Source organism: Stomoxys calcitrans, chromosome 3 (assembly GCF_963082655.1).
Source record: "Stomoxys calcitrans chromosome 3, idStoCalc2.1, whole genome shotgun sequence".
Classification (NCBI taxonomy): Eukaryota; Metazoa; Arthropoda; class Insecta; order Diptera; family Muscidae; genus Stomoxys; species Stomoxys calcitrans.
The window spans coordinates 176,669,494-176,681,579 of record NC_081554.1 but is presented as its reverse complement, the minus strand read 5'-3'; the positions used below and the strand labels follow the sequence as shown (position 1 = coordinate 176,681,579).

Genomic DNA, 12,086 nt, shown 5'->3' with positions numbered 1-12,086 from the left:
GTTAAATTTTAGTTAAAACGTATTATAAAAGCGCCTTTTTTGGGGCCAAGACTTTAAATCGAGATATCGGTCTATATGGCAGCTATATGCAAAGCTTGGTCGATCTAGACCTAATTGCAGAAATATGTGGAGGGGCTTAACTTAATTCTCCGTCCCAAATTGCGGCGACATCGGGCAATAAATGCGCTTTTTATGGCCCCAAAACCTAAAACCGAGAGATCGGTCTATATGGCAGCTATATCTAAATCTGGATCGATCTGTGCCATAGTTTAGAAATATGTCAAGGGGTTTAATTTAACTCACTGTCCCAAATTTCAGCAAAATCGGATAATAAATGTGGCTTTTATGGGGCTATGACCCTAAATCGGAGGATCGGTCTATATGGGAGCTATATCCAAATCTGGACCGGTTTGGGCCAAATTGATAAAGGCTATCGAAGGGCCTAACAAAGCTCACTGTTCCAAATTTCAACAAAATCGGATAATAAATGTGGCTATCATGGGCTTAAGACCCTAAATCGGAGGATCGGCCTATATGGGAGCTATATCCAAATCTGGACCGATCTGGGCGAAATTGACGAAGGATATCGAAGGGCCTAACACAACTCACTGTCTCAAATTTCAGCAAAATCGGATAAAAAATGTGGCTTTTATGGGCCTAATACCCTAAATCGGAGGATCGGTCTATATGGCAGCTATATCCAATTCTGGACCGATTTGGGCCAAATTGATAAAGGATGTCGAAGGGCCTAACACAACTCACTGTCCCAAATTTCAGCAAAATCGGTTAATAAATGTGGCTTTTATGGGCCTAAGACCCTAAATCCGAGGATCGGTCTATATGGCAGCTATATCCAAATCTGGACCGATCTGGGCCAAATTGAGGAATGACGTCGAAGGGCCTAACACAACTCACTGTCCCAAATTTCAGCAAAATCGGTTAGTAAATGTGGCTTTTATGGGCCTAAGACCTTAAATCCGAGGATCGGTCTATATGGCAGCTATATCCAAATCTGGACCGATCTTAGCGAAATTTACGAAGGATATCGAAGGGCCTAACACAACTCACTGTCCCAAATTTTAGCAAAATCGGATAATAAATGTGGCTTTTATTGGCCTAAGACCCTAAATCGGCCGATCGGTCTATATGGGGGCTATATTAAGATATAGTCCAATATAGCCCATCTTTGATCTTAATCTGCTTATGAATAAAAAAAGAATCTGTGCAAAGTTTTAGCTCATTAGGCCTAATATTGCCATTATTGGTTTAAATTTTCTTATGGCGGCCTTTGGAGGTGGGGCGGCTGCCCTAGAAATCCCACCTTAAATAAGAATAAAAAATTCCTTTTTTTGAGTTATTATAAATGGACTAATTTCGCCTAAATCGCCCCACCCATCTCCGAAATGTGGCGTTTTTGAAAATAGTGCAAGGAGAGGGTCCGCCCATCAAAGTTTGGATGTTTGATCTACTTCATTCTCTTGGTTTTGGTGGTAGATTGGAGTAGGCAAACCCTTTGCCCCGAAAGTGGATATCAGATTCATACTCTACTTCCAAAAACCACATTTGAGCTACATATTGCTATAGTCGGTATATATGTGTGGTTCAGGGGGAGTTTATGAGATGAGTCGTCCCCAAAAAACACTTCGTCATAAAACAGATATCAGATTTGAGCCCGTTTCCCTTAATCCACAAAGGAATAACCAATAATAAAATTTTTATATCAGCTTTTTGCTACACTTTATATATCCCTAATCGGTAAATGTGTCCAACTGGGGGGTTTTGGGATGGAGAGTCCCCTCAGACACCAAGGAAAACATTTTATCTCAGATTTGTACTCTACTTTCCTTTGATACCCATATGGCTTAAAGCGGTAAAAGTGTCCTGCTAGGCGGTGTTTTTGGAGGCGGGGAACCCCCGACACTTAAAGTCACATTTGTATGCCAAGTACGTACTCTACTCCTAAATACCTCTCATTTGATACACATGTTGCACAAAGCGGTAAAAGTGTCCTGTTGGGTGGTGTTTTTGGGGGGTGGGGCACTCCCCGACACCAAGGGTGACATTTTTATACCAAGTTCGTACTTTACTCTTAAATACCTTTCATTTGATACCCTTATTGTGAAAGTCAGTAAACATGTCCGTTCAGGTGGGTTTTGAGATAGGGCGTTCCCCCACGTTAGTTGACCCCAAAGTTGTATACCAATGTCGTGTTTTTGGAATAGAAATGTTGATCCTCAATTTAAATTTCATCCAAAATTTTTTATGATGTTACATTGCAGCTACAACTTCCTTCTATGAAAATTTCCCTCTCTATCCCCTTATTCATTTTTGATTTCCACGCCCTTGTTTACCAAAAAAGTCTTTGTTATATTTTTCTAAGAGCTTTTGTTTTTATTTTGCAAATTTTCTTTTGTTATGCCTCCTGTTGTTTTTATTTGACGATATAACAACCTGTCCTTATCAGCTAATTAATCAGTTTAGCTGAAGTTTAAGCATTTATCATCATTTCGTAAAAGTTCACTAGAATATGCATGTTCGTATCTAAGGCTGTTAAGCTTAACAAATATTGCATTTTGGCTGCTAGCCTTTGCAAAAGGCAAACCATTTTTTGCTTATGATTGGTTGGCTATGGTTTCATTGTATGTCTCCCAAATTTTTATTAAACATGCAATGCAAATTAAAACCACATAAAAAGGTATATATACATAATAATAACAAATAAGGCAAGTCTGAGGCTTATTAAAAGGCCGCCAATGCTTATTGTTTTGGTTATTTTTTCCATTCTAGCTTACCGGCATTGTGAACCGGAGCCTTTTTCTCTTTTGTTTTCAGATATATTTTTCTAAAATAGATTTTAGGTAGTTCCTTTGTTTCTATTCAACAGCCACATGATAAGCTGTAGAATCACTTAATTTTATTGATCCTTAAGGTAGGCAACCAAAATATACTATAATAACTAGATTTTGTTAGAGCCTAGCTAAAGGTCGAATTGTTGGGTGATTTTTTCTCATGTTATTTGTTTTCAAAGCAAGCACAATGAACCTTTTATTGAAGGGCTTTTAAGGGTTAAATGTTTGTAATTTTATTGATCCTTAAGGTAGGCAACATCTTTGATTGAATTAACGGGCAGAGGCCAAACTGGACTCTGCAGTTTCTACAATATATATTTCAAAGAAATTTTCAAACAAAGAAAATGAAAATTTGGGTTTAATGGTTTATTAATCCCAAAAGTAGGCAATATATTTGATTAAGTCAAAATTGAGTATCTAAAAATATGCAAAAATTTAACTAATTTCATTAAAACAAATCAAAAAATTATTACAAAAGATCTGTTGAACATTCTAAAAGAAATTTTGGATATTTCCCAAGTTGATAGGAGCAAGAGGGGATTAGATGCTTGTCATTTTATTTACCTTAAAATAGATATATACATATTTCTCAAAAAAGTGAAGAAAAGAGGGATTTATGTTTATAGCTTTGTTTGTCCCAAAAGTAGGCAATATCTTTTGCTAAATTTAAATTTTTTTTGTATCTTACTTTTAAAAAAAGCAAGTCGAAGTTTAGCTTAAAAGTAGGCAACGATTTAAATGGCTCTCACATAACATAAAATTCTTTAAAATCATATGGTAATTTATGATTGTGCCATATGCCCATAAACTAAATAACCGACACTTGCGGCGTAAATTGTCAGTCATCAAAAGGGAAACGAGCAAACACAAAAAAACCATGCCACCAACCTGTTGGGCTGCCAGCAAAATTTAATTGATTGTATTAAAAGAAAGCACCACTAACGATGAACATTTTCTCTGTGGCGTGTTGAAAACAAAAAAACACCTAAAATGTTGCATTCTACGTCTGATGTGTAGTATGTCTGGGTAAAAAAAGGAAAAAAACGCAAACGTATGCAATTGTAACCAATTGATGTCAAACAATCTGACATTATCGCAAAAATTGCGATTCGCACGCGATGCACTTTTTTGTGGGGTTATTGTTTTAGTAGAAGAACCAAACCACAAAATGCATTGCCTACTCTAGGGCGCAAAGTTTTGCCCAGCAAAAGTCATGACACTGTCGAAGTGTTGCACTTGGGGGGAATGTAGCGGGAACCAAGACGAGGTTAGCCAGAAACTGGCGAGCTCCGAGACGAAGGCAATCAACAAAAGGCAGAATGTGTTTTTTAAATTACACTGCATTTCTATATAATTTGTGTAGATGAAAATCGTTGTACTTTCTCTTGCAATCAAACCACCACTAACCACAAAGCCTTCCCACAACTCAAACCCCATTGTGATGAAGGTTAACCAGCTAGGAAAAGTGAAATCCTAATTTCTGTAGCCTACTTTCAGGCCACAAATGACATTTTCAGCATTGCACAATGGCAAGGCAAGTAAATTGTTTAAGATTTAATTACATTAAAACACGTTTGTGGTTACCCCCGTACTGTGGAAAAACTTTTCCAACAGACATTTGCTTCAACGGCAAATATAGATTAAAAAAAGGGAAAAAAATTCACATTTTAATGTTCATTCATCAAAATGTTGTCATCGTTAAGTTCAATATTGCATGCCTTAAGGCAGAGGAGAGCCAGGGGAAGAGGTAGAGGTTGCACGCAAGCATAGTTAAATGTTTTAGTCATAAGTCTTCAAAGAAGACTTAACTCAAAAATAATATATTAACCAAAAGTTTTTAAAAGTTTTTTCAATAATAAAATCCCCAAATGTATGCAATAGTTTGTAGTTTATATTTCACCAAGTTCACATTGCATGCAAATTCCATAAAAGTAATTTTTTTAAAAAAAATATTAAATTAAAAAAGAATATCAAATTTTTATATTTTCCCTAAAACTAAAATTTTTAAGAAACTGACATAATATTTTGATAAATAAAAATTTTTAGAAAATTTTACATAAAAAACAAAAATTCATAGGAATAAGCAAATATGAATTGTAGCAAATTTGTCGACAAAAATTGAAGTTTCTATGAAAACTAAATTTTTGAAAAGTTTTCTATAACAATAAAATTTTTATAAAAATTAAAATAGGCTAACTTTATCAATAGCAAAAAAAAAATCTTAAATTAAAAAATTTTGTAAAATAATGTTCTATAAAAATAATATAAATTCCATAATATTTTATGCAATAATAGTGTTAAAATTTTCTAAAAAATAAAATAGTAAAATATTTTATAAAAAATTATTTAATAAAAATTAAATTTTTACTAAATTTTTATCAAATATTTTTAAAAAATGTTCTATAGGACAACATTATTATTATTCAATTATTATTATTAAAAAAATTTTCTTTTAAAAAAATGTCTAAAAAATTTTTTATGCAGATACAATTTTTAAAAAGTGCGATAAAAATAAAATTTTAAAAAAATTTTTTATAACAAAAAAAAGTTAAGTTTTTAGAAAAACAAAAAAAAAAACAATAAAGCTAAAATATTGCATAAAATATTTATTCCACTAAAATTTGTTTTAGAAAAGGCTTTTTGACATATTTCCCTGTAAAACAGGGAAAAAAAATTTTTATCAAATATTTTTTAAAAAATGTTCTATAGGACAACATTATTATTATTCAATTATTATTATTCAAAAAATTTTCTTTTAAAAAAATGTCTAAAAAATTTTTTATGCAGATACAATTTTTAAAAAGTGCGATAAAAATAAAATTTTAAAAAAATTTTTTATAACAAAAAAAAGTTAAGTTTTTAGAAAAAAAACAGTAAAGCTAAAATATTGCATAAAATATTTATTCCACTAAAATTAGTTTAGAAAAAGCTTTTTGACATATTTCCCTGTAAAACACAAAATTTTGATAACAAAAATTATTTAAAAAAAAATTTTTTTGAAGAAAAAATTTATAAAAGTTTGAATAATACATATATAAAAATAAAAAAATTTGTTTAAACTAAATTGTTGCTTTAAAAATCAAAGTTGGTAAAATTTGATATAAATAAAATTTTTTTATTATGTAAATTTCCATCCCAAAATTTAATAAAAAAGTTTTTTGATTTTTCTCTTAGCAAAATCTAAATGCCATTGCCATATTGTATATGAAACCTAATTTATTACTACTTTTTATTTTTAACCCAAAAGGTAGGCAACAGTTTTTGTTTTTCATTTACCCCTTAGCCCATCAATAATATAGGACCTTTAGTGGGGGTGGGAAAACGAAATGCACGCAAGCATAATTAATTGCATTTGTCAAAAGTCCTAAACAAATATGTACTTGGTTTCAAAACAAAAGATAATTTAAAACTACAAATATATTTTTTTTAACATCAACCCCCCAAAAGTAGGCAACAGTTTTTGTTTATTTTTCTTATAAGTCTTTACAGCCCCGGCGTATATGTTTACAACAAAATATACAAAACTACCATTTTATGTTAATTTCTTGGCTTGTTATTTCTTGTCAACAACTGTTGCTTGTTATACCCTCCACCATAAGATGGGGGGTATACTAATTTCGTCATTCTGTTTGTAACTACTCGAAATATTCGTCTGAGACCCCATAAAGTATATATATTCTTGATCGTCGTGAAATTTTATGTCGATCTAGCCATGTCCGTCCGTCTGTCCGTCCGTCCGTCCGTCCGTCCGTCCGTCCGTCCGTCCGTCCGTCCGTCCGTCTGTCTGTCGAAAGCACGCTAACTTCCGAAGGAGTAAAGCTAGCCGCTTGAAATTTTGCAAAAATACTTCTTATTAGTGTAGGTCGGTTGGTATTGTAAATGGGCCATATCGGTCCATGTTTTGATATAGCTGCCATATAAACCGATCTTGGGTCTTGACTTCTTGAGCCTCTAGAGTGCGCAATTCTTATCCGATTGGAATGAATTTTTGCATGACGTGTTTTGTTATGATATCCAACAACTGCGCCAAGTATAGTTCAAATCGGTCCATAACCTGATATAGCTGCCATATAAACCGATCTTGGGTCTTGACTTCTTGAGAAAAAATTTTCCGATATTCTTGCCAGTAGCCGAGCCCAGTCGTGCAGCGTCATAGGCAGACATGCCAACCTCGGCTCTACGGTGGTTTCCCCAGATGAAGAAAAATGTGGGAGAATCTTTCGAAATAGCTCCTGGTATTGTATTAAAGATGCCCCCAAGATTTGCTTAAAAGTTTTCCAAATTTGTTCAAATTATTCTCAAATTCTTTCATTTTGTCCTATGATCGCTCGAAACGTATAATTTTTCAATGATTCAAATTCAAAATTCGGATTTGAAATGATGTTTAAGACGAAAATGTATTACTTTGACTTATTTTCGCCTATTATAATTTTTCAGGCATATTTGACGTACTTTGTGGATATTTAACGCTTTTTGGGTCAAAAGGCCTAATTTGGGAACATTTTTCACACTTTGGGGACATTGCCGTGATGAATGATGCGATGTCGTTAGACAATTCAATTAGAAAAGATCCGTCTGGCATATCTGGTCGCAGTATTCCATTATAACTTGCATTTCGGAGATTCGGTCCAAGTATGTAGCCAATCTTTTATATTGTTCCTCAAAGTTATAAAAAAAGCAGATAACTTCCCATTATTCTCAGGAGGAAATTTGTTCAAAAATATAGACCTATGTATATGACAAGCTATTATTTGTTTTGGTTCACTAGGGGACCTTTAACGTACTATGGGTGCATTTGACATACTTTGGGGACATTTAACATATTTCGAAGGTGTATGTTCATAGTGGCGGATTAATACCAGCATCCTCTTTTCAACCTAACCTATCATACTTTGGACACATTCGAGTTAATATGGGCACACAATTTTGTTCACTAAACAGTAAACAAAGTATCAGAAAATCTTTCATTTCAGATTTCACTTTCTTCTCTATATAACTCAAAAACGTAGAACCTTCTTCTAAATATAACGCGTTGTATTGTTGTTTGTTAGTTAAAACATTTAGATGTTTATAACAAACAATTTTGGGTGTTGTTATACTTTGGTGATATATAACTTAATTTCGGACATTTAACATACTATGGTGAAATTTAGCATACTTTGGGGACATTTAACATACTTTGGAGACATAAAGCATACTTTGGGAAGATTGAACATACTTTGAGGACATTTCGTATATATGATGGGAGATTTAGCATACTTTGGGGACATTTAGCATACTTAGGGGACATTTAACAATCTTTGCGGACAAAGTACCTAATTTGGGGACATTGAACATTCTTCTGCAATATTTAGAACACTTTGGGAAGATCCAACATACTTTGGGGGCATTTAACATACTTTGGGGACAAAGTAGCTAATTTGGGGAGATACTTTGGGAACATTTAGTATACTTTGCGGACACTTAACATACTAAGGGGACATTTAGAATTCTTTGCGGACAAAGTTCCTAATTTGGGGACATTGAACATATTTAGGGAAAATTTAGCATTCTTTGAGAAGATCCAACATATTTTGGGGACATTTCTCATACTTTGGAGACATTTAACATATTTTGAGGATATTTGATGTACTTTGGAGAAATACAAATTTTAAACGCAGAGAAAACAAAGTTTTAGAAAATTTATAAAACATGTCCGTAACATGACAAAAATGTCCCTACGATTTCCCTTCTCCTTATTCTCCACTATTTGTTTATAAGTTTTCCAAAATTTTTATAAATGTCCCCAAATTATGCCGTTAGTTGCAGTATTTGTGGGCAGACCTGCGTTTTATTATTTGTTTTAAAGTGTTTCCAAGAATAATATCCTAAAATATGACAAGCAATAATTTCTTTGTGTGAATTCGGGTCATTGGATATACTTTGATTCACTTTGAGGACATCTCGCTCAATTTGTGGACAAATTTTTCACATTGGCACTTAGGTAGGAAAACAATACCAAACTTGAACTAACTTGGAGCGTGGAATGGAAAAAAATTGTGATTTTGTAAGTTGCGCGGAATTCCTGATTTAAATTTTGATTTTTGAGATTACTTTTTAGTATTTAGAGTGCACAGCTAGCCGATTACTGGCTTAGGCATATGTCCATAGTGGCATGGGCGGATTAATATCCACTCCCTCTTTTCAAATTAACCCAAGATCTGGCAAGCCATGATTTCTTTGTCTTACTACGTTGGCATTGGGTTTACTTTGAAGACATTTGATTCACTTTGAGGACATTTCGCCCAATTTGAGGACATATTTTTCCCCAAAAATGTGGCAAAATGTCTTTCAGTCCCTAGAAATGATTTTAATAGAAGTCTCCAAGGATTGCCAAAATGTTTCCGAAATGTCCCTTAAATATGGTACTTTTATTTAAATTGATAAATTTTCAAAAGTTAATAGAAAGAGAAAATAGTTTTGCAGACATTGTGATCACATCTGCGTTTTATATGTTTTATTTGTTGCTAAACTGTAGCTTGTTTGGCTTAGGGGAAATTTGATTTACTTTGAGGTTCTTTTTTCAGTTTTTGGACTTTTGCTTAGTTTGAGGACACTTACTGAGTTTAATGACATATTTGTTCCAAAAAATATGGCAAAATGACATACAATCTCTAAAAATTCTCCCCGTTTACTAAAGAAGTTTCCAAGGATTGCCTGAATGTTTTTCAAAACCTTTGATATGTCCCCAAAATGTGCCGTTTATCCTAAGTAATGTCCAAATGAAATACACTTTTCTGAGCTAAAGGACATATTTATCCCCAAAGATTTAGCAAAATGGCATATAATCTCTAGAAATAGTTCCCGTTTACTAAACAAGTTCCCAAGGATTACCTGAATGTTTTTCAAATCTTTGGATATGTCCCCAAAATGTGCTGTTTATACTAAGTTAAGTCCAAATGCATGAATTTAAGAACTTGGAATTAACTCGAATTATTTTTATAACACAAGGGGTCCTTTGACACATTTAGGGACTTGGTTTTACCTAAAAATTAATGAAAATGCCATCAATCTCGGGAGATAGTTCCCAGAAGTTGACGGATAGATCTTGATATGTCCCCATAATGCGCCGCTTATGCTAAGGGCACCGTTGCGCAGAGGTTAGCAAGTCCACCTATGATGCTGAACGCCTGGGTTCGAATCCTTACGAAAACAACAGGAAAATGTTCAGTTGGCGATATTTTTGAGGTACGATGCCATGCATAGAAGCCATGTAAAAACTCCTCTGCAAAAAGGTGTCGCCGTTGGGACTCGGCTATAAAAAGGTGGTCCCTTTTTATTGAGTTTTTATTGAGGTGATTATCCCCTCCTAAGTTGGCGATATTTTTGAGGTACGATGCCATGCATAGAAGCCATGTTAAAACTCCTCTGCAAAAAGGTGTCGCCGTTGGGACTCGGCTATAAAAAGGTGGTCCCTTTTTATTGAGTTAAAACCTGAATCCGACAGTACTCATTGAAAAGGAGGTCCATTCTTATTGAGCTTAAACTTGAATCCGACAGCACTCATTGATATATAAGAGGTTTGCCCCTGTTCCTTGATGGAATATTCATGGGCAAGTTTCGCAAATCTAAATGAATATACTTTGGGGACATTTTCTTAGTTCGGGGACAATCTACCTAGTTTGGGGATATTTACAAAGGGACATTTGACTTGCTGTGCGAACTTTTCGCTCATCAAGAATGTTGCAAAGTCATAAAATTTCTGAAGCTAGTTCCCAGTGTACTTAGGAAGACCCAAGTATGGGTTTTATGATTCCCAAAAAATTTTGGAAATGTCCCCAAAATGTGCCACTTGTCTAGATTTAATTTAAAGTGAATAAATTTTTAAGGCTCTAATTTGCAATTGGTAGTATAATCAAAAAAATTTTTTTTGGAAATAATGGCGTGTATTTCGCACTATTTTTTTTTTCATTTGTAAGATTATTTCCAAAACAAAATCTTCCTAAAATTCAAAGAGCATATTCAAATTAATGTTGGAGTAAGTGGCTTATAATGCACGAAATTGAATAATTCGCTGACCAAAACTTTAAAAGCACATGAATATTACTCGATCAATCATAATCATTATCATAAAATTTATTACTCCATATCTTTTATTAAGCACTTAAGAATCTCAAAATATACAAACTTGCCTTTATTTACAACACATTTTTTGAAAATTTTCTTTATAACCCCCCAAAGTAGCAAGATGTTGGCATTGAGGACTGCCGTTGCATTAGCTAATGTTGTTTTCTTATACCTCTTTTTCTTCTCCTATATTAACCTAACATGTTTATGATTTCCCCATTTAATGTCACATAAATGTTTACCTGTTCGTAAGGCCATATTTGGTGAACCATCATCAACAAAAATTTATCGTACGCTAACAGAATTGCAAATCGCCTTGCTAATCGTGTATGTATTACCATGGTACTCAACACATTATCCCAACAATATGAACCTTGTTAAGATGGTTGAGCTAAATATGTGAATGATAGTCTATTTTAGGGATGATGGGCATACAAAGAAAGCTTTGTTAGCTAAGAGTAAGCCTCACATAAGAATAAGATCTGCCAAGAAGTTCATAACAATTTACAGGCAGAGATGTGTGTGTGTGTGTGTGTGTGTATGTATGTTTACAGTTTTGATGACCTTGAATTCTGCGTCTTTTTCCCTCTTAGGCAGAGAAGTTTAATTTAATGTATCCTAGCATAAAGTAAAGAAAGAAGAAAAAAAACACCAACAACCTTCATATGATGTCATGTGCTTTTTGGCGAAATGGCCCAAGTTGAATGACATATCCTAAGCTAAGGGAGGGGTTCTCTTATCTTTTACCACTTCTAGGTTGTCTACTTCACTGGCAAAAACCGCAGCATTTGTTTACTGGGAATGAAGTCGGAGTAGAAAAAATGTCTAAAAATGCCTAAAAATATGCAAATAGGTTTATTTTGTTAATAAGCTTACTTCTCACACTTGTCACAATGTCTGCTCATTCCTCTTCTCTCGTTTTTTTTCTCCCTCTCTTTTGGATTTTTTTTTATCATCTCTTTGTTTGCGGAATGACGACAGAACAAAAATTTCCCGGTATGTGTCAGGCAGCACTTGTTACATTGTTATGAAAACCATAAAACGTACAATTTAACAACAGCCATGAACATTACAATAATTTATTAAATACCAATTTGTCATAAAACTTCATTGGTATATGTTTGAGTGTGT

The 12,086-nt window shown here is 33.7% G+C and overlaps 1 protein-coding gene across 1 annotated transcript in view; it reads right to left on the bottom strand.

Annotated features, from left to right (window-relative positions):
• The window catches only part of LOC106092501 (dual specificity tyrosine-phosphorylation-regulated kinase 2), a 272,286-nt gene that overhangs the window by 14,701 nt on the left and 245,499 nt on the right, over positions 1 to 12,086 (bottom strand). The window lies entirely within an intron of this gene.